The sequence below is a fragment of the Crocuta crocuta genome, unplaced genomic scaffold, assembly GCF_008692635.1.
Source record: "Crocuta crocuta isolate KB4526 unplaced genomic scaffold, BGI_CrCroc_1.0 scaffold36, whole genome shotgun sequence".
Taxonomy (NCBI): domain Eukaryota; kingdom Metazoa; phylum Chordata; class Mammalia; order Carnivora; family Hyaenidae; genus Crocuta; species Crocuta crocuta.
Genome location: NW_027532203.1, coordinates 8547371 through 8575050, shown reverse-complemented (window position 1 = coordinate 8575050; position 27680 = coordinate 8547371). Strand labels below are relative to the sequence as shown.

Genomic DNA, 27680 nt, shown 5'->3' with positions numbered 1-27680 from the left:
TAAGCCCACCGGCCCAATCAAAGGAAGGATATGGGGCACATTGAAGAGAAGCTTTAATCAACATTCTTGTAAGAGTGGGTGTCTGACGGACAGGCTCGCTTGGGGCAGTTACAGCAGACAATTTATCTCCAAGCATGCAAATCCCTCCCCTGGGTCCTCATTGGCTGAGTACTACAGAGGTTACAGCCTTACCCAGCCTTCACCTATGCCCACGGAAAGCAAAAAGTAGTCTGATTGGAACAAATGTACATTCCCTGAGGTGATGCAGAGACTTTCAGTCCCTCCTCTCTTTGTTCTTTGGCGCATGCTCATTGCAAAGCCTGTGACAATAAGACTGCCAAACAAAGAGGGAAGAAGACCCAGGTAGTGAAGTGTCTAAGGGTTTGGGGCTCCACTGTTGGTGGGGAGGGGGAGCGGGGTCATATATATTTCCAGTAGGTTGTAAACTGATTGTTAACTAGACACCACAACTTTTTTTTGGTATTTCTGAAAATGAACCATCTCCCTTCTCACAATCCTGTATTTNTGTCAGGTTGCTTCTGTTCTCACCTGGGGAGTCATGGCAGAGCCAGCAAAGGACCCATTAAACCCTGCTGCAGATTGTGGGCTCGAGGAGGTTAGGAAAAGGGCATCAAATCCACCCCACTGCGAAGGGCTACAGTTCCAGTTAGTTTCATTTGCATCTCTAAGTACAAGGTGGATTAGCCGACTTCTGTTTTGCATGTGTAAAGAGCCCAGCATGAGTGCTGCTGTAAGAGTTCCAGAATTCTGACTTCCACCATGTTAATCACAAACGCACTCTCCCGAGGACTACTATTAGTTTTTNTGCTGGGTCCTAGAGGAGTTCTATTGTTAATTTTTTGAGGAACCTCTACACTCTTTTCCGGAGGGGCTGCACCAGTTTACATTCCCACCAACAGTGTAGGAGGGTGCCCGTTTCTCCACATCCTCGCCAGCATCTAGAGTCTCCTGATTTGTTCATTTTAGCCACTCTGACCAGCATGAGGTGGTATCTCAGTGTGGTTTTGATTTGTATTTTCCTGATGATGAGGGACGCTGAGCATTGTTTCATGTGTCTGTTGGCCATCTGGATGGAGTACTACTATTTTGATGTAAGAACCATTTAAGTGTGTATACTCCCCTGTGCTCATTTGCAAATCAATCTTATTCAAAGACTTTCCTTCAACAGCTCAGGTAGCTTTTGCTTTTCCTTTTCAGCTGTTTTTTTAATTTTTATTTTGTTGTTGTTGTTGTTGAAGATTCTACTATTTTCTTCCACCCTGCCCCCAAATCTAGCCTTCTATCTCAAGGGCTTAAAGTATTTATAAATACTCTCAATATCAGGTGCAAATTAATACTTGTACACACTTTAATGGGATCCTGCAATACCTTTCAACATCTATCACCCTACTGTTTATTGCCCCCTGTGAAATGCCCATCCCTGTTCCTTTCTTATTTTGTTACATGTGTGAAACCGTTGCTTCACACCTACAATCCCTTCTTAGAAACTCTTTAGTTCCCACGGGCCAGACAAGCTACCCCTACCTGCCCATTACTGCAATTCGGACCCTTGTGAACTGGACACAGGTGAACATAACCTAAATTGGAAGGCATTCCACTTACCCCAAGAATTTGGAGTTGGGCAGGAAGATTGTCTCTTCTGAATTTGGACATAGGGAATGAGCAAATAATCCACAAAGGATCAGCTAGAATGCCAACAAATCATGGGATTAAATCACCACTTGGAGACAGCANAGAGAGAGACAGAGAGAGACCAAGAGAGAGGGAGGGAGAGAGGAAGGAAGGGAGGGAGGGAAGGATGGAGGGAGGGAGAGGGAGAGAGAGAGAGAAACTGCCTGGAGTTGGTATTCCCAATCTCAAAGCTCAGTTGGGTTCCTGGGGGTCATTTCTTTATATCTCCCTTCACATGAACTACCATAAATGGATTTTAGTTAATGACACCAAATAATCCTTGAATCATATTCTCAGAGTAGGTCTTCAAAACGAAGATTATAAAAACGAATGAATAAATATTAACCATATTAGGAACTAATCCCATTCATTTTTCTTCTCTTTTTCTGTTCCCTTAAAAACCTGTGAAATATGCCATCCATACAGAAGAGTGCCTACAATTTCTATATAAGGTTAAAACTACCTCTGGTTGAAACTATGCTCATGTTTTATGAATTCCTCTGGGCCAGGTAGTAAATATTTCTTGCTTTGCAGGACATACAGTCTCTGCCAGAACTTCTCTGGTCTGTTTGCAGCACTAAAGCACGTAACGAATGTGGTTGTGTTCCAATAAATTTTATTATAAAAACAGGCAGCAGGCTGCCTTTGGCCCGTAGGTCATTGCTGAATGACTATGGCTTGAAGGAGACTTATTATCCCTGGTCTAAAGAATTTGAAAGCAAAGTTCTGCATAACCACCTCCCAGGTCCATAACACAGATAACACTGGAGACGTTTCTGTCTACCCATCCTAGATGATAATTCCTCACTCCCTTAAAAGACACGGTCACCATTCTGACACTTGTGATGGACATTTTCTTGCCTCTCTTTACAGCTCTGTCAGCTATGTATTCATTACTAGACAGGATAGCTTATTTTTACCCATTTTAAAAATATTGATAAATGGAACCCTACTTAATATGTTCTTTTTTTCCCTCCTCATCCAGGCGTGCACAATCTCTTCCAGACAATAATAAGAGGAAGCACTTCCCAAAAGCAGCGTGGTGGGGAGGTTAGGAGGCTGTAGGGAGTGGCCCAGCCTGTCTGGTTGATGAGGTTGGAATATGCCATGAAATTCCTCAGACTTTTCTACTGCAAGTCCCTCTGCAGGTGTGTGACAGTGACACATCAGTGGGGACCGTGTAGCTGCTGCTGGAGCCCAGTCTGGAGCCCTTCACGGTCAGCAGTGCCAACCAGAGCATGCAGAAGGACATTGTGACACAATCTGGAAGGTCTCCTTCCAGGTCAGGGACACCCTGATGCTGGCAGACAAGCCCTCTTGGTGCTGGAGGAAGAAGGCACAACCGTAAAGACAGGGGGGTGTTTCCAAGCCCTGGAAGACAAGACAGTGTTCGTGGACCTCCGGAAGGTGCAAAACTGGCAGTCCCATCAGAGCAGGTGGGGTCCCCCATGCAGGGGGAAACACTGAGAGCCTAGGAGAAGTCCTTGAGAGGTGCCAACCACTTGCTTGTCTTGATGCAGGGGACTAGGTACTAATTTTCCCTCGCCCATAAGATCAAAGTGGCCTGCATCACCTTTGACTTGTACAACATGAACCCACAGGACTTTATTGTTTGTTTGATAGTGAAGGCAACTCATGATGGGACATACTCCATTTCCTACTATATGCACTTCTATGGGGTCAAGTGCATCATGAAGGAAGCTCTTTATTGGCTCCTCTTTGGCATGCAGACCATACGCCACATGCCGCTTGCACCTTCTGCTACATGCAGCAACTCTTGGATGTCACAGAGGGAGGGCAGCCCAAGGGCAAGGCCACATCCCTCTTCCCAACCAGTCTGAAGATTCTGCAATGAAGGTCCAAGTCCTTGGATGCCTTCCCAGCCAAAGACTAGACTGGGGACCCATGTTCAGCTGGTAGCATCCATCTGGCAGCCAGAGAGCTTCTTGCCTGCTCATAACTCCCTCTCCCCAGCAAGATCATGAATGAGGAAGCATGGGGAAGGATCAGAAACCACGTATGGTCTGCCCAAAAGAGAACTAAGGGTTCCTGGCCTGGCCTAGTTTGTTCCTGCCCAACGTAGCTTAGCTGACCAAGGCTATTGCATCATGTCTCCTCCTTAGCAACCTATCTTCACACGCTGTATTTTCAGTGCACACCTGGCCCCCCCATGCAGTACTGCCAAGTGACCGCTTTAGTCCACTAGTGTGACAGTAGAATGTTTACCATAAATTATTTATGCTGGGGGAGAGGACACTTGCCACCTCACTTTATGAGCTTGATATTAACATTTGACAGGACATTATGAGAAAGGATAATTCCAGGCTAATTTCACTCATGAACATTAGATGTAAAAATCCTATACAAAATATTTACAGAGTCCAGCAATACGCAAAAGGTCAATATACATAATGATCAACTTTCTGCCCAGGAAAGCAAGATGTGTTTAACAGTCAAAAATCATCCATTGGAGGGGCGCCTGGGTGGCTCAGTCGGTTAAGCGTCCGATTTTAGCTCAGGTCATGGTCTCACCACTTGTGGGTTCGAGCCCCACGTTGGGCTCTGTGCAGACAGCTCAGCACCTGGAATCTGCTTTGAATTCTGTGTCTCCCTCTCTCTCTGCCCCTTCCTCACTTGCTCTCTCTCTCTCTCAAAAATAAATAAATGTTAAAAAAAATTTTTAAAAAATCATCCATTGGAGTTCTTTATATTAACTGAACAGAGGAGAAAAAATATTTGCATAATCACCTCAGCGGGTGTAGGAAGGTTTTTGCTTAAGTTCAGCATCCATTTATGGTTAAAAAGAAAGCTTTGAGCCATCCAGGAAGTGAAATTCCTTAATCTGATCATGAGCATCCACACAAAGCTTATACTAAACACTGTAATTAATAATTAAATGTTAATATTCTTTTTCTTGTGGCTTTGAGAAAAAAGGCAAAGCGTGTTGTCTAATCCCTGAGAAGCAGATGCCAAGATGGATCTCGAAGTGCAATATATTTGTTGGAGGGGATACCTGTGAAAGATCGAAAGGGAGCAGGATTGGCAGAGGAAGCCACAGGCTTCAGTGTGGCTCTGACGTGTTGGAAGGAGAGGGGAGGAAGAACATGATGAGATGGGAGCAGCCTCTGATCGCAGTGCAGCTCTGGGCATATCTTGACCAACCCAATTGGAAGCTGTGGCTCAAAGATTTCCCATAGAGGAGCCCCAGGCAGCCCAAAGAAGTGACTCCTTCCACCACTGCTATGCTCACTTGTTGGCTGGAGGCTGATCTGGAATTGCATGGCCCCAACTCAGAAGCTGGAGGAGGTCCTAAAGCTGCCCATGGTCGGGCTGTGAGCTAACCACTCCCCAGGTCAGGCTCCTTTCTGAAAAGGGATCTCAGAGGCATGGCTCCATGATGCCTCAAGGATTTCCAGTGTGACTGAGTTGGTTCAACACTGTGCTAGAGGCCCTAGGCAGCCCATAAAGAATAGGGAAATATAAAAAACAAATAGGAAAGAAGAAATAACACTGACATTATTTGACTATTCTATGAATTGCAAATACCAAAGGAATATACAAGTAAATATTTAGAATAATTGAGTTAAGCACGTGTGCTACATACAATGTCTATTTTATTTTTTTCAATGTTTGTTTATTTATTTTGAGAGAGAGACAGAATGCAAGCAAGGGAGGGGCAGAGAGAAAAGGAGACAGAGAATCCCAAGCAGGCTCCATGCTGTCAGCACTGAGCCCCATGCAGGCCTTGATCCTAGGAACTGTGAGATCATGGCCTGAGCTGAAATCAAGAGCCAGACCTTTAATCAACTGAGCCAACAAGGTGTCCCATATACAATGTCTATCTTAAAACTTCTTTGCAGAGGCATCTGAGTGGTTCAGTCGGTTGAGCATCTGACTCTTGGCTTCAGCTAAGGTCATAATCTAACAGCTTGTGGGTTTGAGCCCTGCATTGGGCTCCATGTTGGCAGTGCAGAGCCTGCTTGGGATTCTCTCTCTCCCTCTCTCTCTGCCCCTCCTGCCGTCTCTCACTCTCTCTCTCAAAAGAAATAAACTTTTTTTTAATTTCTGAGAGAGAGACACAGTGAGAGAGAGAGAGAGTGAGCGTGAGCAGGGGAGGGACAGAGAGAGAGAGAGGGAGTTACAGAATCCAAAGCAGACTCCAGGCTCTGAGCTAGCTGTCAGCACAGAGCCTGACGTGGGGCTCGAACCCACGAACCGTGAGATTATGACCTGCACTGAAGTTGGATGCTTAACCAACTGAGCCACCCAGGTGCTCCGAGAAATAAATAAACTTAAAAAAATTTTTTTAAACAAGAAAAATTAATTGCATTCCCACGTCCTAATAACATAAAAATCAAATATTTAGGAATACAATTAACAAAGGACGTGCAAGTGAACAAATGATGTTTGTTACAGATACAGAGAACTGTAACACATTATTGACAGAAATGTACACACGTGCGTGTGTGCACACACACACCACTAAGTATATGGAGAGATAAACCATGTTCACAGATTGGGAAATCAGTCTTGTAAAAATGTCACTTCGCTCCAGTGATGTATGGGATTCAGTGCAACTCTAATCCAAACTCCAAGTGTTTTTCTTTCTTTTATCACAGAATTTAACAAGCCAATTCTAAATATTTTATCAAAATGCAAAGGACTAAGAATAGACAAGGTATTATTGAAAAATTAGATGGGAGGGCATATTTCACTAAATATCAAGACTTACGAAACTATAGTAATGAGGTAGGATGGCATTGGGGTAACAATGGATAGAGGCTACTGGAAGAGACTGAGACCCCAGGAAAGACGGTGTACCATGGACAATGGATTTATGCCAAGGACACCACTTCAGAGCAATAGAAGATGGCCTTTTCAAAAAACCGTGCTGGGCAATTGGACCTTCATATAAAGAAAATGAAACCTGACCTTACCTTACACCATATGCAAAGGTTAATAACAGGCTGATCATAGATTGTGCAAGGCTAAACAACAGTCTTTGTAGAACATAATGTAAACAATAGGGAAGGATTTTCTAAGTGGGACACAATGTTTTAAACATAAAAGGTTTAATAAATTTCCTTGAGCATGCAAAGCAAGCCACAAAGTGGAAGGAAATCTTTGTGACAGACATACCTAGAAGCACATGTATTTGGAATATATGCAGAACACCCATACAATTCAATAGAAGAGACAATAAAGGGGAAATTGGGAAAAGAAGGGATATCCAATTAGCTAAGAAGCATGAAAATGTGTACAACCTCATTAATCATAAGGGAAATGCCAATGAAAACTACAATGTAGGGGCACCGGGGTGGCTTCCTCAGTTAAGCATCCAACTCTTGATTTTGGCTCAGGTCATGATTTCACAATTTGTAGGACTGAGCCCCACATCGGGCTCTGTGCTGGTAGTGAAGAGCCTGCTGGGATTCTGTCTCTCTCCCTCTACCCCTGCCTGGCTTGTTCATGTGCACTCTGTCGCTCTCAAAATAAACAAAACAAAACAAAATAAAATAACATAACATAACATAACATAAAATAAAAAATAAAATAAAACTACAATGTAGAGGTGCCTGTATGACTCAGTTGGAGGAGCATAAGACTCATGATCTCAGGGTTGTGGGTTCAAGCCATGTGTTGGGTGTAGAGATGATTTGAAAATAGAGTCTTTAAGGAAAAAAACACAACTATGATATAAAATGACACTGCGTGCACCAGGAAGACTGAAATTAAAAGAACTAAGAAGAACATAGCATCAGTTATATCATATTCTTCTCAGTTTTTATAACTTGAACCTAATCATAAAGAAACACTAGACAAACGTCAACTGGGGGACATTCTATAAAATAACTATATTTTTCAACATGAAAGACAATAGCTGAGGAATGGTTCCATTTTAAAGAAAACTAAGGGGAGGGAGGCCTGGCTGACTCAGTAGGTGGAAGGTGCAACTCTTGATCTCAGGGTTGTCAGTATGAGCCCCACGTTGGGTAAAGAAATTACTTAAAATAAAATTAAATTTTAAAAACAGGAAAGAAAGAAAAGAAAACTAAGGGGGCATGAAAGCTACGTGCATTGAGTGACCCTGGATTAGATTCCATCCTAGAAAAAAAATTGCTATAGAGGAGAACATTTTTGAGACCGTTGGTGTAATTTGAATAAGAACCACAAACAAGATAATGGAATTATTTCAAGATTATAGTTTTGATTTTAGTAATTAAGTTATGATTACTTAAATGAATGTCCTTGTTCTTAGGAAATAATCATACTTAATCTTTTAGGATTAGAGCCTGATGTCTGCTACTTAGTTTTAAGTATTTAGAAATATGTATCTATAAAATTATTATATGTTTAAATATGTATGTATGTAAATATGTTTAAAATATTTATATATCATGTAATGTATATTATATATGAGAAAGTTAGATAGATACATAATAAAGCAAATGAGGCAAATGCTTTCCATAGACTACGTTGGTCAAAGATACTGGACAAGGCTTTTAAAATATAACCTATAAATTAATATTGATTTATGCAAAGCAGTGCTGTAAAATTCTATTCAATTAAATGAGTGTCCTCAGATATATTGAGAGAAAGAGGGCACGCCACCATTGCCTCTGTAGCAAATTCCCATTTATCTCTTCTATGGCTGGTTACCAATGGACTTTCGACATCTTAGATGTCCAGAGATCTCTCCCAATCAGGCGTCTCACTTTGGTTGGTAGAAAGCACATTACACAGGTTCAATAAACTTTGGCTAATGGCAGTGACATTTGCAAGCAATAAAAGAAGATTGGTTGATGAGTTCATTATACAGATTATACCTGATAGCTGTGTCCTGCTTTGCAAATTTAGTTTAATAGTCCTGAGCCACAATTTAAGGCTGTTCATTTATCATCAAAGGAAGATTAGAAGACACCAGAGTCCACACGAAGGTAATCACTAATTCCTCGTTTTTGCCTGGGAGCTTGTACTTCTCAGCGCACTGGCACATCCTAGTAACAGACGCACATTCTCTTTCTCAGCTGAAGCCCAAAGAACCAAAGTTCAGAGTCACATTTTATTTATTTATTTAAAAAAATTTTAAATGTTTATTTAGTTTTGAGAGAGATAGAGTGAGAGCCTGTGAGGGGCAGAGAGAGAGACACACACAGAATCTGAGCTGTCAGCTCAGAGCCCATCTCAGAGCTCGAACTCACAGACTATCAAATCATGACCTGAGCTAAAGTCAGGTGCTTAACCGACTGAGCCACCCAGGTGCCCCTTTAAGCTTATTTTTGAGAGAGAGAGAGAGAGAAGAGAAGGGGTAGAGAGGTGTGGGGGGAGAATGAGAGAGAGAGAGAGAGAGAGAGAATTCTAAGCAGTTTCCACACTGTCAGCACGGAGCCTGATTGGGGCTTGACCTCACGAACCCTGTGATCATGACCTCAACTGAAACCAAGAGTCAGATGGGGTGCCTGGGTGGCTCAGTCGGTTACGGGTCCGACTTCAGCTCGGGTCATGATCTCACGGTTTATGGGTTCGAGCCCCGCGTCGGGCTCTGTGTTGACAGCTAGCTCAGAGCCTGGAGCCTGTTTCAGATTCTGTGTCTCCCTTTCTCTGATCCTCTCCTGCTCACGCTGTCTGACTGTCTCTCTCTCTCAGAAATAGATAAAAAACATTAAAAAAAAAAAAAAGAAACCAAGAGTCGGACACTTAACTGACTGAGCCACCCAGATGCCCCAGAGTCGTATTTTAAACTAAAGGCAGATCTATTGATGCCTAGCCAAGCACTGGTTAGTCGACTGAGCTCTCTCTACTATTGCTAGAAAATTAAAACCATCTGAGGTTCACTATAATAACTTTTCTTATAACCAAAAGGAAAAAGTCCTGGAAAGAAGATCATTTCTACTAGGTAAAGTGGTCTTTAAATTACCCACAGCTTAAAATATACATGACATCATATATGCTCGTACATGCCTAAAGAAATTCTGGAAGAATGTCCCTGAAACTGACAAACACAATTAGTGGCCTGTGAAGCCTCTGATATGAAAACTGAACAGATGAAGGACACAAAAAGTTTTCACTGAAAAGTGTTTCACACTTTTAAGTTCATGAACTGTGTGAATTATTGATGATTGAGAAAAGAAATCCACAGCTAACTGAGTGGACTCAACAAAGATGCAACCTTGACTTTGGAGTTTTAGAAGGATCGTTTTCTGCCCCTGAATACTTCTTCTGTTTGCCCCAGCCGGTCCTACAGGTATTGGTGATCAAAGGGCACGGAATAAGTTGAAGTTTATGAGATTATGTGCAAATAAAGGACACCTGGTCTCCCCACTGTTCTTCTGCAATCTTCCATCCAAAGATAAACTTGGTACATTACAAACGAAGTCTGTGGCATTGCTCCTGAGAGGTAGGAACAAATGAAATCTCCTCAGTGCCAAATGGATTTTTTAAACTTTAAGTTTAAATCACATGAAAGAAAACTCCAAAATCTCTCTTTTTAAAGAGTATTTGTTGTATTGTTTTTCTGATCACGAGAATGAAATAGAGATTGTTGTAGGAACTTTGGAGTACACAAAAACTAAAGAGGAAAGCTCACTAATATGTAAGTCAGAGTTTAATGGGGGTGAAATTAGCCTTCCCCATTTAGAACACATTTACGAGGCAGAGAATGAATTTCAACTCAGCTGTGACCGGATAGTTTGTTTTTCCCTAATTATGGGACATGATACATCAACCTCTGCATTTTGGTAGGACCCACAGCCTCTTATTAAAACTGGAAATCAGCTGTCTCAATTCATAGACATGTTATGGTCCCAAATCCATCTGGAATGCAAAACGTGCTTTTCTCATAGAACAACATAGAAATGATGGCAAGATTCTGAGGCAAGCAACAGAAGGCCCACATAATTCACAGTGACTCAGAAGGCCAGCAGTGCTGTGTTATAATGAAGGGAAGGGAGTAGCCTTTTGTTTGCCTCAAAAAAAAAAAAGTTTATACACAAAGTATTTTGTTACACTGATATGAGAAATACACAGCAGGATAAACTTCTATCAATTATTTATCTAAATTGATTTGATTTCTTCTTATTTGCTCCAATACGCTTGGCTTCAAGTCTTTTCCTCTCACCCTTTGTTCACCATTACTGCCGTGCCTTCATTTCTAAACGCTTTCCCCATTTTTACTATCTTCATTCTCGTCAGCCCGATCTTTGAATTCAAACAAATCATCTTCAGTTTCCCATGGAATTTCAAGATTTAAAAGATCTTGTGTGGGACCACGTCAAACAAAGAAGCTTCTGAACAGCAAAGTCACTAACAAAATGGAAAGATAACCTACTGCCCGGTAGAAATTATTTGCAAATCATATATCTGATAAGGGGCTAATATCTTAAAAGACATGAAGAATTCATAGAACTCATTAGCAAAACAGCAAACAATTGGTTAAAACCTGGGCAGAGTATCTGTTTGTTTGTTTGTTTTTTATTTCTGAGTGAGAGAGAGAGAGAGATAGCGAGAGAGCAGGGGAGGGTCAGAGAGAGAGGGAGGTACAGACTCTGAAACAGGCTCCAGGCTCTGAGCTGGATGTCAGCACAGAGCCCGACGCGGGGCTCCAACCCACGAACCATGAGATCATGACCTGAGCTGAAGTTGGACGCTTAACCGACTGAGCCAACCAGGCGCCCCTGGGCAGAGTATCTGAACAGACATTTTCCCAAAGACAGCCAGATGGTCAACAGGAACATGAAAAGGTGCTCACCATCACTGATCATCAGGAAAATGCCGATCAAAACCACACCAAACAGACTTTTAAAGACGGGGAACAATTTGATGGTTGCCGGGGGGAGGTGATGGGGAAAGGGTGAAATAGGCAAGGGAATTAAGTACAAAGCTCCAGTTATAAGGTAAGTCAGTCATGGAGATAACAAGTACAGCATAGGGAATATGGTCGATAATATTGTGATCTTGCTGTATAGTGACAGATGGTGACTACACTTACCGTGCTAAGCACTGGCAATGTATAGAATTGTTAAACTGATATGTTGTACTAACATTTTATGTTAATTACACTTCAATGAAAAAAACACAATTAGAGAACACCTCACACCTGTTAGAATGGCTATTCTCCAAAAGACAAAAAATAAATGTGGACGAGGATATGAAGAAAAAGAGAACCTTTTACACTATTGGTGGGAATGTAAATGGGTGCAGTTATGGAGAACGGTATGGAGGCTCCTCCGGAAATTGAAAACAGACCTACCTTATGATTTAGCAATTCCGTTTCTGGGTATTTATCTGAATAAAATGTAACACTAATTCAAAAAAGTATACACACCTCTGTGTCCATTGAGGCATTATTTACAAGAGCCAAAAGGTGGAAACAATCTAAGAGTCCATAGAGATATATATCTAAATATAATATATCTAGTATAGATACAGATATAGATATATAGAATATAATATTATTTAGCCATAAAAAATATGAAAATCCTGCAACTTGTAACAACATGGATGAAACCTGAGGGCATTATACTAAGAGAAATAAGACAGAGAAAGACAAATACCACATGATCTCACCTCTATGTAGAATCTAAAAATGAAAAAAAAAAACCAATAGCATAAAAAGAGCCCATAGATACAGTGAACAGATTGGTGGTTGCCAGAGGTGATGGGGGGGTAGGAGAATGGGTGGAGAGGGTCAAAAGGTATAAACTTCAGTTATAAAAGAAATCCTGGTGATGTAGTGTATAGCGTGGTGAGTGTACTTAACAATACTATATGATATATTTAAAGTTGCTACGAGATCTTTAAAGTTCTCATAACAAAAGAAATTTCTGTAACTGTGTGATGGTGGGTGTTACAAGACTTCTACTGGTGACCATTTTGCAGTGGACACAAATATCGAATCGTTAGATCGTGCATCTGAAACTAATACAATGTTATACGCCAGTTACGCCTCAAAAACAAATCTTGTGTGTGGAGAACAGAGTAGTTACTCTGGCTTTCTCTTGAGGGTGTCTGAACCTTCTAGGCTGTAGAGCGGTCTGAGCAACCCCTTCCTCTCAGAGAGGAGCCTAACCACGGCAGTATGATCACCACCAGCTACAGAAACAGCAGCACTGCCAAAGTGGATGCTGTCATTTGCAGTTCACTTACCTTGTCCCAGGCATGGTTTTTAAAAGGAACTTCTTTCTGTTGGTCTAGATCATGAGAATCACACTCCCCAACACACAGATGAAAGCCAACAACCGTCCTTGGGCCGAGCAGGACTTTGCTAGAGCTGCCATGCAGGATACTGCCCGCTGGGGGGCTTACATAATAGAAATTTATTTCTCCCCGTTCGAGACCGGAAGTCTGCTCTCAAGGTGTCTACAGGGTTGGCTTCTCCCGACACCTCTCTTCGGCTTGCAGATGGCCTGTGTCCTCCGAGGTCGTTCTTGTGGCAGCTCATCCACGGTGTCTTTTCCTCTTCCCAGAAGGACACCAGTCCTATTGGATTAGAGCCCCACCCAAACGAGCTCATTTCACCTTAGTAAAGGCCCTGTCTCCAAATTCAATCACCTTAGGAGCTGGGGCTTGAATCTATGAATTGAGGGTGGTTGAGGACACAAGTTAGCTCATAACAGGCAATATAATCCTGCACTTATCTCTATCCCCTGGCCCAGACCTCTACCGTAGCTGATTAAATGCCTGCCCTGCACTGGGTCTCCTGGGGAGTTTGGAAGCAGGCAAAGATGCTGGCTATCTTTGCTGATTGCTTCTAGGGGAGGGGTGTGAGACTGAGCTGGGGCAAGGAGAGCTGGAGGTCTACACAGCACCAGCACCAGCAGCAGCAGCATCAGAACTTAATATAGTTCTCTGCATTTTATATGTATAAGATTCCTTAATTCTCATAATAATCCTATGAGATGGTATTATTATCTCCGATGTATATCTATGGAAGGAACAGAGAGAAGTTGAATAATATACCCAAAGCCAAATAATAATTTATGTTAGCTTTACATAAAGAGGCAGAGAAAATAGGAGAGAGAGAGAGAGAGATGAAGACTCACAAATCAGAAAGGGCAAAAGCTCATGCAAACAGAAGAAGAAAAAGATGGCTGGGCAGACCTAGGTATTTGGAGGGAGTGGGGGCTCAAAATCATGATAAATTTGGGAAATAATGAGACAAGTGTCCTCAGTCGTACGCACAAGCTGTGGGACCTGGACATGCCTGATGATGTATGTGAAGTGCTTATCACAATGCCCAACATAAAATGAACAATAAGTGGATGACCGTGATACTGACACCATTGTTGAAAGCAAACACATTGGCTTCAACTTGGGAATCAGAAGAGTTAGGCATATAATCATCCATTTGACAAATATTGAGTATGAATGCTTTGCCAGGCCCTGACGTAGGTGGTGCCATAGCCCAGTGAGCGGGACTCACACGTTCTCTGTGTCCCCGGAGCTTAGCATCTGGCCTGGCAAGGACGAGGGGGTGGGCAGGGAAGATGCGCGATGACACCTAGTGTGAGAAGGGCCGTGGTCGCATAAGGTACGTGGGGGCACATAGGTTTGCACCTTCTACACTTTGGGAATGATGGGAAAGCTCCCTAGTGGAAGAAACTTGCAGTATGAGCTTTGCAAGACGTATAGAGTGTCACTCGTTTGTTCCTTCAATTTTTATACGTTTACAAAGGACCTGATAAGTCCAAGACATTATACTAAAGCTAGGAGTACAACAATGACAGAGAAAGATATGACCTTGCCCTCGTGGTACTTACAAGGTGTTGAGGGAGACAAGCATTAAACAATTATACCAAGAGTCGGTGGGAGAGAGAACGCTCCAGTCTGCAGGACCAGCCGAGGCAGGGGTCTAGGGGCAAGAGAGGGTCTGTTGGGAGGTTCCGTTGAGGAGGGAGGAGAGATGAGGCCGGAAGAGCACCAGGGTGAGATCACCAACCACCTCGGGAGTCACGTGGTAAAGCGTGGGCTTCTCGCAGGGAGCCATCAGACCCACATTTTGAAAAGTTCTGTGGGGCTGCTGTGCGGTGGCTGGACTGGAGGAAGCAAGCCCAGAGGGGTCAGTTTGAAAGTCTGTTGCCCCAGGCCAGGTACAAAGTGATGGTGGTTTGGACTAGGGCTAGCGGTGCGGTGCTTCAGAGAGGGGGATGGTTGGGGGTGTGGGAGGGAGCAGCTGAATTCGGGCTCTAGTAGAGAATGAGTGCCCCTATCCATTCTCCTATAAGAAGGGATTCTTCTTCCTTCTTTCCCTCTTCTTCCCCATCCTTCCTTATAGAATTCAAACAAAAAAGGGACTCCCATTCTGCCCAATTCTCTGGAAGCAACAGATTTTGTCCCTTCCTTCCAACCCAGGAGAGGACAGGGTGCTACCTTCCCCTCTGTGCATCGAGAGGAGGTGCTTGTTTTCCTTTAGTGCCCCCTCCCCCTATCAAACAAGGAGAGGGGTAGGAGCCAGTCTTGTGGATTCAACTTTTACTGTAATGAATGGGTGCACTTAGGGAGGGAGGGGAGCAGGCCACAGTTGAGGGACCTGGAGTTTATTTCCAATGGTACCCCCAAGTCTCCTTGAACCCATCCCAACTGCTTTATCCTCTGTTTCCTCTGTGGGAAAGGCAGGAGCTAAGTTAGAACCCTAAAGCCTGTGAGCTAGATTTCAGAATAACATTTGCAGAAAAGAAAGTATTTTCTGAAGCTGTGTTTACTTTGGGGTTTGATAAAAGAACATAAAAGGCTCTGATTGGTGCTATTTAAATATTTGTTCCAGGACTGATATTTGCATTTAGAGTAAAATGAATGGATGCACATTATTAACTCTAAAGTTCAGAGGAAGGGGAGTAACATATGGAGTCCGAAGGCAGTTAGATCAGCCTGGTCATGAGTAAAATAAAGCCCTTGCCATGAACTCTTCCTCTCACTAGCTAACCCTATCTCTATCCAGCTTGTACATTTTCATGTGTCTTCAAAACTTACCTTCACTGCTTTCAAAGGTTTTACAATCCCTAGGGAAAAGAGGGATGCAATTGAACTACACAATAAATAGTAAATACCGACTCCCCCCACCCCCGAAAAGCTAATGGTCTTCAAGAATGGTCTACAACTGATTCCCCTTAACAGCTAATATTTTCCTGTTAATGGTCAATTCACTTTCAGCAGTAAAGACCAGGACAAATGACCTAATTTTTTTTCTAAATAACAAAGGGTAGAATAAATGGACTGCAAATTGCTCCTCTCTGTATAAGCAACATTCTCAGGGGTAAATTTTCAAATTGCTAATGGCCACCATACTGGACAAATGGGGATTTTTCCTATTAAGGGATCAGAGAAGGTGACTGAAGATAATGGCTTTATGAAGAGCGAGCCAGTGGCTTGGGTCTGCGGCAAGATCTGAACTGTGGAGATAGTTGAGATCAGAAAATTGTCTGGCCCTCTCTGCATTAGCGTGGGAAGGCTTTGCTTGCTTGCTGCTTGTTATAATGGTATATTAAGACCAGAATCAGCTACACCACTGTAACCCAAAGTCCTGGATAAATTTAACAAAATCTACCAATCTTCCAGAGGGAATACATTAAAAAATCACCCTTTTTGCACTTTGATCTGTGAAGGGGTACACACATTTACTCCCTTCACATGCCTGACTCCATCACTCTCCCCAAAGTGCTCCATCAACCACCGGGCAACCCTCAGCCCTCATCTAAGTGACAGGTCAGGAGCATTCACGGTCTGCTTCCTGAGCTGTTGCCTTCTGTTGCTTTCATGATGCTTATTGCATAGTCAGATGGATTCGACCAACGACTCATGCTTCCTTTTCCATTAAGAGCTGTTTCTGGGATACAGTTGCTCAACTAGGCACTGCATTTTCCAGACACAACTAGTTCTTGCAATGGAAATGAGCATAAGTAATAAGTATCAGCCCCAGGCTAAGATGTTAAGAAGCACCTTCCTTATCCTGCTCTTCTCCATCTGGCTATGGATGGATGTCCAGAGTGACCACTGCTGCAGGGGACAAAGCCTCTGTCAATTGGGTCCCTGAATCACTGTGTGCAGCGGAGCCCCTATGGTACCAGTCAGTAACACTGCTTTGGATTTGATATGAATGAGACCTCAAAGCTTGAGATGGAAGCAGTTATGTGCGAAGCTTCTGCTCACTGGTCCCTCTTCCCCAACATCCTTTACTGGTCTTCCCCTTCTTTCCAGACTTCCACATGCTGGAGTGCTCCAAGGCTCGAATTTAATATGTACCAAACTTAGGTCTTGATTCTACTTCCCCAAATCGATTCCCCCTCCAGCTTTAGAGGTGGGCATAGGCTGTTGTGGAGCCATGAAGCAGCCCTCCTTAACCCAGGCCATAGGGGTAAGGGAAGGTTTCCTGGGGGAAAAAATGGCACCAGAACTCAGTCTTGAAAGAAGAGAGGGAATTACAGAAAGGAAATGGGGTGGTTGAGGGCATTCCCATCAGAAACCCAGAGGAAAGCAGGAAACTAGGTAGTGTATCGGCAAGTTTGGAGAGTAAGATGTGAGTTTCAGGAGGAAGCTAGTTATTGACGGAGCTTGGGATCATTCCGAACAGGCATATCTAGAAGGCCATACTGAGCCAATAGGAAATGCAAACAACCATTTATTATAGAATTCCTGTTATCCAAGAAATGGTTATTATATAAACTTGAACAAAATTGAAGATAAGAACTCATTTCCTACATCCCTGCCATTCAAGTCAAGCTCCTGGGTGCATAAGAAGTGAGTCCCACCCCGGGTAGGCGGTGAGCCACATCAGTGTTTCGCAAATCAGGCTGCCCATCAGAACCATTTAAGGAGTTTTTCAAAGTTAGACTCTAGATTCTGGGACACTACCCCTGACCTGCCTTCTTATTCCGCACACTGTTTCTTGGGAACCATGAAGCTCTATGCCCCTCCAGCCATGATTCCAACATGCTCCCGACCGTAATTCCATGGCATCGTGGGTCTATCACATACATCCAAGGGTCTGCGAGAATGAAGTTCGCGACTTTTCTTTTCATCCAACAACTGCTACAAGCCCTGAAGGGAACCCAGGAAAAGCTGCACAAGCTTATGCTGCCTCTGCACAGACCCTGCCCTTGTGTGTGTATGTGTCTCACTTTGTCTAACCCCTTTTTTCTTGTCTAACTGGGAGCTTGCAGCAAGAGTGGCTGCATACAGGCATGCGTTTGTGTGTGTGTGGCCTCTTTTCCCCAACTCCCACCCCAGTCTATACCGCCACGCTGCAGGGCCCAGCATGGAGGATCCCAGATGGCTTATTCATTACCACTCTCCTCCTCCCTCTCCTGGCTTCAGTCCCCAACCAAGAAGCCAGAGGGACATGGTTCTCATTGAGAGCTCAGAAAGCACATACAGAGAGGGAGCCGTGGGCAAAGGGGCGAGCAAGTTCTGCATTTCAGGATTATCAAGTGTACAATAGGACGCTTGGCCCAAATGCTTTCTAAGGAAACTTCAAGAACTAAACTCTATGGGTCAGTGTTTTTTCTTGTTTTGTTTTTGTTTTTAAACGATGGCATCTGGTAATATTGTGCAGCTATCCAAAACAAAGCCCTTGTATATTCTGCCATACCTTTGAAAAGCACTTGGAAAAAGATGTGAAATTTGAAGTATCACCAAACTGTGTACAGACTGAGGACAGTTATGTAAACTTAGGTATTTCCATTCAAAATGCTAAAGGTACATGAAGCTATGGAGAGTTTTTGTATTGGGCAATGAAAGTGTGGGTGAAGATAAGTTAAATTATGGAACTTGTTCTGAAAGTTGTTTTAATAATACATATTTAAACAAATTAAAATGATAGCGGTTTAGATGAACAATGCTATACCAGTTTTTTCTGGATACACAGAGTATGAGGGGAGAGACTGAGAAGTGTACGTTTCTGTTACTCATTAACTCTGACTGGAGCCCAATATCATCAATACTGTTTGAGGAAAAAAAGGTTTTGAAACATGCATATCTATTCTAATTCTCTCTTTTCTTTTTAAAAAAATTTTTTAATCTGAAAGAGGGAGTGCGCATGTGCATGTGAGCATGGGGTGGGGCAGGGAGGGTCAGAGGGAGAGAGAGAGAGAGAGAGAGAATCCCAAGCAGGCTCCATACTCAGTGCAGAGCCCCACTGGAGGCTCGGTCCCACGACTCTGCGATCATGACCTGAGTCAAAATCAAGAGTTGGACACTCAACCTACTGAGCCACCCGGGCGCCCCTCTCTGTCTTTTTTTAAAGCTGAATTTTCCTTTTTCCCATCTTCCATTCTCAAGATTTCTTTTAATAGTAATATTCCTCTTAATATTCTTTTAAAATTGTCAAGGAAAATTGGTACTGATTGTAGAATGAAGATAGATGCTCTGAAATGCTGAATTACTTTTTAATTAGTTAGGAGTCAGGATTTACCCAAGTTCATTTGGAAAGCGTTTGCATCATTTCCATGCTCCCCAAGGTCCATCATTTTGAAAAAACTGGGGATATTTTGAAATGGGCTTCTAATCAAGCAGGAAGAGACCTAGTTCTTGAGGATACTTGGCACATTTTCATGTTCTCAGTCATCAGAAAAACAAATGGCTCAGTCAATATTTGTTGAATGAATGAATGAACATATGCAGCATGCACATAAATACATGTGAATGAATATATGGAAATACATATGGGATGCATCTATGGAAATGTACTTATCTAGTTTCTGACAGACCTTTGGAGCTTTGTGATCATTGGCAAAATGTTCATTCTTTTCCTAATCCCACTTTCACGTGTACGTGGGGAAAACAGAATATCCATCACTGATGGAGTTCCCATTAAAGAGGATGCAGTGCCTGGCTTGTTGTCTGACACACGGCCATGACGCAAGAGATAAGAAAGAACTCCTTTTCCTGCCCATCCACAACTTAAAACTATATCTTTCTATAAGAGAAGGGGATCTAATTTTCTGTTTGTCCCTAACCAACTGTCACATCAACTTCTATAAAAATGTGGGTATTTTGGTAGGAATTTTAAAAAATTGTGTCATTAATGCAAATCTCACAGTAATGTAGAACTCCATCTTTCCTGTGAGCCTGGTTTGTGTTAAAACCCAATAATCTTGAACCATTTGAGAATGATCTATCCTTAGCTTTCTGTACTGAATCAGAATGTGGGGGGCTGGGAGAAGAAGACAGTGTTGTGTCCCTAGCTCTCTGGGGGATACAGAGGCATAGCTGTGTTTGGAAACTCCTGGCCCGGCTTTTCAGTTCACAGATGGGGGACTGGAAGTAGTTGTCCACAAGCAGTCAAAGCTGAGAGCGGTTTCTTGCTGCCCTTTGGTCTTCTGCGAGATTCAACTGATCACTTTAATGCAGATTGTAATCCTGTCTCTTGTACTTTCTTGTGATTTTGTCTCTGGGGCTGTTGTAGGAAGTCTGTACCAGGGTGGAGAGACAGTCCTCATAGCTCTGAGGGCCACAGGTGGCATTTGCTTGGGGCTGGTCTCTGGACTATGCAAATTCAGCTGCTGACTCCAAGCCAGTAAAGTCTATGAAAACAAGCCAGCATCTACACACTATCTGCGAAAGTTGGGCAAGACCCTTCCTCTGCCTATTGAAGCAGGTGACCTTAGAACTCCTGAGCCACAGGTTAGTCAGAAGGCACTGGGAAGGCTCTGGGGACCCTGAGGCAGCACTGGGTGGGGGTTAAGTGCCTGCGCTTTGGAACTGGACCCCTGAGCCCATATTCCAGCCCCTATTTACTCTCAGTACTCTCTTGGGCAAGTTTTCTTCTCTGTAAAATGGGGTTATAACATTACCCACCTTCTACGGTTGTTGTGAGGATTAAATGGGCCAATATTTATAAGGGCCTTAGAGCAGTGAGTGCCCAGCATTTAGTAAGTACTCGGTAAATGCTGGGTAAGTGATTTATTAGATTCTTTTCAAAGCACTTTCCACTTTCTTGATATGGGGTCCCCGATATCCCTTAGAGGAATGGTGGATTAGACCCTGTCAAAACACATGCTGCTTTGAAACACGACTTTCTTTGTTGGGTCCCTAGATGGCCCATTTCTCTTTCACCCACAGTGACTTCCTGACCAAGGGGCTGGTCTTCCTCTAGTGAGACAAGATGGGATCCAGCTTTCTTTGAGGACACCTAAGCTGTTATATGGATCACACACACCCTTTTCTGTGCTCAGCTCGTACTAAATGGTGCTTGATTCAGGAGAAACTTGAGTCTTAATGCTGCCGTTTACTGGAGAGGCTCCATGTCTAATGCCCTGGGTGCCAAAATGACAAGAATGAAGCTCACATATTCTGCAAGTCAGTGCTGCTGAGTAAAGTCCTCACATCCACGGAGAAAAGAATCTAATTCAGGCTCCACCTCCGAAACTAGAAAATTAATGTTTAATCAGACCAATACATCAGCGGTTATTACATCTGACCTTCCCTAAAGTCCTTTACGACAATGAGAACAATTGTCATGGGGAAATGGAAATCCTAATTTGTACTGGCCTTTTACCAACTTACCACTTCAAACAATGGTAACCACTATTCTGAATCTTAGGCTAATCATTGTTTTTCTTTTCCTCATAGCTTTATCTTAGATAATATACCTGGGCATATATGTTTTTTAGTTCTTTGTATGTTTTTGAATTTTCTATAAGTGGAATCATCGTGTGTGTGCTCTTTTGTGTCTGGCTTCCTTATGTCAACATATTGTTTTAGATTATTTTAGCATGGGTGGATGCAGTAGTATGTTCGCTGCCATGTAGCGTTCCATTGCGGGCTACCTTACTATCTATCTACTCTACTGTCAACAGAAATTAGGATTGTTCCCATTGTTTGCTTGTTTTTTGTTACAGATCATGGTGCATGTGCATAGATCATGACTGCTGCCCTTGTGTAAGTTGAATAACTGTAATTTTTATAAAGACAGAATCTACCAAGTGGCTGCACTTACATTCCTTCATTTGGACCTCAACACACCTCTGTGTGATGGCTCTTCTCCCACTGAGTATGCTGAGTGCTGCAAAGAACACTGTTCTCGCTGTAACGATAGCAACTAAGTAGCTGGAATTCCAAGGAGGGAAAGGATCCTCCGAGTCAAGATGGAAATATGGACTGTTTTACCTGTGGCAGAGCATGGGAGGAAGAGGCACTAGCCACCCTACACGCAGGTCAGATGAAATCAGCTAGGGGGCACCTGGTTGGGCTCAGTCAGCGGAGCATGTGACTCTTGATCTCAGGGCTGTGAGTTTGAGTCTCACACTGGACATAGAGATGGCTTAAAAATAAAATCTTTGAAAAAAAAAAAGAAGAAATCAGCTAAAATTTTAACAAATTGCTAAAGGTTGAGGATGTACTAGCATGACAGTATAGACTCCCTGAGAAACCCAAACACAAGGAAAGTTGTAGCTCTTTTCCAGAGGCTTCCACCAGGTGCTCACAAGAACTTTGGAGGCAGGGTGGGAGATAGAGAGAGATACCCTCACTGGTGTGGGCCTGTGGGAGGGGTTTGGCCACTACTATCACATGGCATAAAACTTCCCTGCCTAGACTCTTGCGTACAGAGCAAAAGTTTTAAGCTGCTGGGGAAAGGGCAATAAATATCTACCTCCAAGACCTAGATAAGGGCCTATTGCTTCTGCGGAAAGGAAAGAAGAAGAAATCTACCCCTGGGAGAGGAAGAGGAAAGAGCCCTGTGTCCAAATCCTATGCTGTATCATTCAATGTCTCTCTCTCCCCCATTCCTTCATCAACCCCCTATCTGTACAGACATGGGAAAAAAAGACCATGTGAGGTCACAGGGAGAGGGCAGTCATCTGTAAGCCAGGAAGAGAGCCCTCATCAGAAATCGACCCCAGCCAGATCTTAATCTTGGACTTTCAGCTTCCAGAACTGTGAGAAATCAATGTCTGCTGTGGAAGCCTCTCAGTCTGTGGTATTTGTCATGGCAACTTGAGCAGACTAATACAAACTGTGAATGAACTTGATGCCACCGACTATACACTTAAAAAGGGTTAAGATGGTAAATGTTATGCTATTTGTATTTTATCAGTGTGGTAATAGCTGCCAGCTGGACCACAGAGCCGAGCTGGACACGCAACAGTGTGAAAGCAGGTACCCTCTCCTGCCAGTGAGAAGTGAGACATGGAGCATATCATCAAACCAAAGCCAAAGGAAAATCTTTCGCTTCCTGCAAATATGCAAGAATTATGCCTAATGGGTAGGTATGTAAGAAAACACACTAAGGTAAGTAAAGTTCTGCTCAACAAACACACAGTACATAGAGCTGGCCTAATAATATGATAACTATATATTTTTATAGGCAATGTGAGTCATTGTTACATATTATTTGCAATGATTGTTGGCATGCTTGGGTCTTTTATTTTTTTTTTATTTTTTTTTATATTTTTATTTATTTCTAGGAGAGAGAGAGACAGCGTGAGCAGGGGAGGGTCAGAGAGAGAGGGAGTCACAGGCTGAAACAGGCTCCAGGCTCCGAGCTGGCAGTCAGCACAGAGCCCGACGCGGGGCTCGAACCCACGAACCGCGAGATCATGACCTAAGCGAAAGTCGGACGCTCAACCGACTAAGCCACCCAGGCGCCCCGCTTGGGTCTTTTAATTCCTTCATGTGTATACCTCCAGGGTTGAGGAGCCTGTGAGACATCCAAGTGGTGATACCAGGTAGACAGTTGGATGTGAGTCTGGTGCCTGTGGGACTGGAGCTATAAGTTTGACAACAATCAATTTAATTTNAACCCATGAACCATGAGATCTGACCTGAGCCGAAGTCGGACGCTTAACCAACTGAGCCACCCAGGTGCCCCGAAGACAGATGTTCTTAAGATCATCAATACTTAGAGGCTGGGGAGCTGAGGAGAAAGCAGTTAAGGAGAGGCCAGTGCAGTGGAGGAGAGCCACAGAGTATTTGAAAGTAAAGGAGAAGTCAATTGTGTCAATTGCTGCTAAAAGATCGAGGCAGGTGAAGATTGAGAACTGACAATTGCCTTTGACACAGGTCACCACAGGACAGGACGATGATCATCAGGAGTGTCATTTTACTAGAATGGCAGACATAGATCAAGCCCAAATAGAGCAAGTTCGAGATCTAATGAGAGGTGGGAAAGGGAGCGGGTAAGAAAGGGAGTAGCTGGAGTGGGACTTAGAGTAGTCAAGAGAGAACATTTTTTGAAAGACGTGTGTTACCCAATGTAAATGATCTGGTTGAGGGACAAGTCAACACGGTAGGAGAGGAGGGGATGATTGCAGGACCAGAGCCATTGGCAACAGGAAGGTATTGAAAGCAAACCACGAGTGGAGGGGTTGGCCTCAGGTAAAAGCAGGGAACTTCCTCATCTCTAGCACGAGGGCAGGTGCAATATGCAGGAACAAGCACAGGCCAGTTGATAGACTGGGTGGTAGAGACAGAGCAGCTCCTTCTAACTGCCTCCACCCTTATTGGGCAAACACCATTGACTGAGGGGTTGGGCGAGGGAGGGTGACTTGAAGAGAGAGAAGAAAGTAGGAGATAAACTACTACAGAAAGTAAAGAAGGGAATGTTTCAGGGAGAGTGATAGGCATTCCTAGATGCCACACGACAGTTGTGGTCATAATTTTCAAATAAATCAATTCAACTTGGCTTGTGAAAAAAATTGTTTAAGGATTCAGCTGTGTACGTGTAGGTATATACTCAAAAATCAGTTGCGTTGGCTCAGGGTTTGGTTTTTCCCAGGTGTACCAGCCAGGATGTTTTTGTTTGCCAGTAACAGAAAACCTCTCTCAAGCTAGCTTAAACAATAAGAAAATGAATTATTTAACTTAAAGGAAGGTTCAGAGGTAGGTCAAGCTCGAGGGATGGTTGGTTTTGTATCCCATTGATTTCCTTAGGGATCCAGGTTCTTTTTTTTTTCTTCCCTCTCCTCTGCTGTTCACATATTGGTTCCTTCTTATGGCTTGCGTCTTGCAGTTGTGACATGACAGCTGCTGGTAGTTAGGGTCCACTTGCTTCCTTGTTCCTGAAGAGCGGGAGAGAGAGAATAGTTTCATCAGTCAAAGAGCACAGGGTATGTTCTTCAGATCCTGACAGTTATTGTGAGAGGAGGCCAGGGGATTTCTAGGATGGATTTAGATCTGTGGTTCTCAAAGTGGAATTTTTGGACCAGCAGCAGTAGCATCTTCTGAGAACTTATTTATAAAGTAAATTCTTGAGCCTCTATGGAGACCTGTTGAATCAGAATAGGTGTGGAAGCCCATCAATCTGCACTTTTTTTTTTTAGTTAAATTTTTTATATTAGAGAGAAAGCACACACAAGCAGGGGAAAGGGACAAAGGGAGAGAGAAAATCCCAAGAAGCCTCTGCGCTGAGCACAGAGCCTATCCAGGGCTCAGTCCCACGACCCTGAGATCATGACCTGAGCCAAAAACAAGTCAGATGCCTAACTGACTGAGCCATCCAGACACCCCGGCAATTTTGCTTTAACGNTTTGTGTGAGTGAGCATTTGAGGGACAGAGAAGGGAGTTGTATCCATAGTTTGCATTATTTCTCAAAAGTTAGTGACTTCAAAAAAAATTTATATATATATATATTTATATATAAAGAGTAAGCTATTTCTTTTCAAGAGAAAAGTATTCAAACCAGACTGTAGAGAGTAAAGATCTGGCCTGTAAAAACTTTNATCCAGGGCTCAGTCCCACGACCCTGAGATCATGACCTGAGCCAAAAACAAGTCAGATGCCTAACTGACTGAGCCATCCAGACACCCCGGCAATTTGTGCTTTAACGAGCCTTTCAAGTGATTCTGAGGCACAGCAAAGTTTGAGAACCATTGGCTTAGGACAGCGTGGCAAACTCCATGAATAAGGTGAGGGTTCCACTAGGAAGAAGGATGTGGGAATAGACATCGACTAGTGTCTACTGGACCAGATGAGTATCTCAGAGTGAGACCGGGTTAGTGGGCTTAGGGGTATTTATAAGAAAGTGATTCTAGGGATGGGCCCTGACATCTAAATTGCTTGAGAAGGGAAGTGAGGACACAGAAGAATGATGGATAGTGGGAAAGAGAAGTTAGCAAACTTGAGAGCCAAGGAGGCTGGAGAATTGAAATGAGCTGGTGGGATAGAAGGAGTGATGGCCATGAGATCATACACATAGACCTCCAGCTACAGGGAGTGTAAGTGACCAATGGCCTTGTGTTTGCCCCCAGACCACACTTGCCGCGGGATGTTCCCACTACCAGACAAGAGTGGCGAGGATGCTAAGTCTGGGCCATTCACGGGGCACATGCTTCTTAGAAGGCTGACTTCAGCTAGAGGACCTCCCCACCTCAGCTTTGATGAAGCTTCCTTAGATGGCATTATGATCCAAGAATCTCCCACCCAACCTTCTCTTCTGTTCTTCTTCACTCATCTTAGCTTTGTATCGCATCTTACAGCTTTATCCAACTCCTGATTTTCCCTCACACAGGCACTTCTGCTGTTAAAATCCTTCCAGTTTAATCCCATTTTGGCATCTGCTTCTTGGAGGACCTGGACCAATACAGAAGGTGATGGCTCTTGAGTTGAGTTTGAACCTATTATGTGAGATCAGTGAGACACGCAGAGTCCTAGCTGAGCACTGCAGGTCGGCACCGGGACAGTCCCAGCCACCCTGGAGTTGACTTGGGCATCCTTCAAGGTAGAGGGGAAGATGGCACTTTTGCTAGGCTGGACTTTCCACCAGCTGAAAACACCCCCGTTGGCTTAGAGACAAGTCTGGTGTTTGGCTGCCAGCCTCTTAGGGTTCCCCACAAGTGCCTGGGTAAGTAGAGCTCAGCTCCTCCGCTGAATGAGCACAGCTTTCATGGATGTCACCTCCCCAAGGCATTATAAGACAATACCCCCCCTTGTGTCCCTTCACTGTAGCCATGAGTAAACAGCTTCATGGGTAAGGAGAAGAGGGGCAAATATTTTATAAAGATTTGATTACGACAATCTGTCTGCATTGCACCCATATTTCCCTTGGTGGCTGTCGCCCTGCATTGAGTGGTGTTACTGATCTCACCAGACGGTTGGAAGGGGTCAAGAGAAAATGCTCGTGAGCTACTGTGAAAACAGTAAGCTGCTCTAACATGCACAGGGCTCTACCTCACTTCGGCTGCACACAGCTGAGGAGAGCGGGGAGCTGTGTCCTAAATAGGCACCGCTCCATCTAGAGGGGCGCCATGTTGGGCCCCTTTTGGATTCTTAACCTGGAATTCAGGGTCCATGAATGGCTTTTAGGGAGACTGAATTTCCTGGAGCCGTGTGTGTATTTTGTGTGAGTGAGCATTTGAGGGACAGAGAAGGGAGTTGTATCCATAGTTTGCATTATTTCTCAAAAGTTAGTGACTTCAAAAAAAATTTATATATATATATATTTATATATAAAGAGTAAGCTATTTCTTTTCAAGAGAAAAGTATTCAAACCAGACTGTAGAGAGTAAAGATCTGGCCTGTAAAAACTTTGCCATCTGGGGCGCCTGGGTGGCTTAGTCGGTTAAGCGTCCGACTTTCGCTTAGGTCACGATCTCACGGTTCGTGGGTTTGAGCCCCGCGTTGGGCTCTGTGCTTACTGCCAGCTCAGAGCCTGGAGCCTGTTTCAGAGTCTGTGTCTCCCTCTCTCTCTGACCCTCTCCTGTTCACGCTGTCTCTCTCTATCCTAGAAATAAAAAAAAAAACAAAAAAAACAAAAAAAAAAACAAAAAACTTTGCCATCTGAGCAGATGTATTGCTATAGTTCTCCACCTTTTGGTGAGGAAGGTCGCTCTCACCAGCTCTGTGGTAATACAGGCAATATTATGGACTCTATGGGATGGCAATGAGAGAGGAATGGCTTATGGAACAAAGGAACTGGTTTTTCTCCTTGATAAATCCTATGTCGTAAGAGGCTGTTTAAAAAGTTTATTTCTTTATTTTGAGAAAGAGAGCGTGCACACACAGCAGGGGAGAGGCAGAGAGAGAGGGAGACAGAGAATCCCAAGCAGGCTCCTTGCTG

General features: G+C 43.5%; 1 pseudogene; it reads left to right on the top strand.

Moving 5' to 3' along the window:
* Positions 1-2989: 2989 nt before the first annotated feature.
* LOC144242722 (lipid transferase CIDEC-like) lies at positions 2990-3547 on the top strand (annotated as a pseudogene).
* Positions 3548-27680: the final 24133 nt, after the last annotated feature.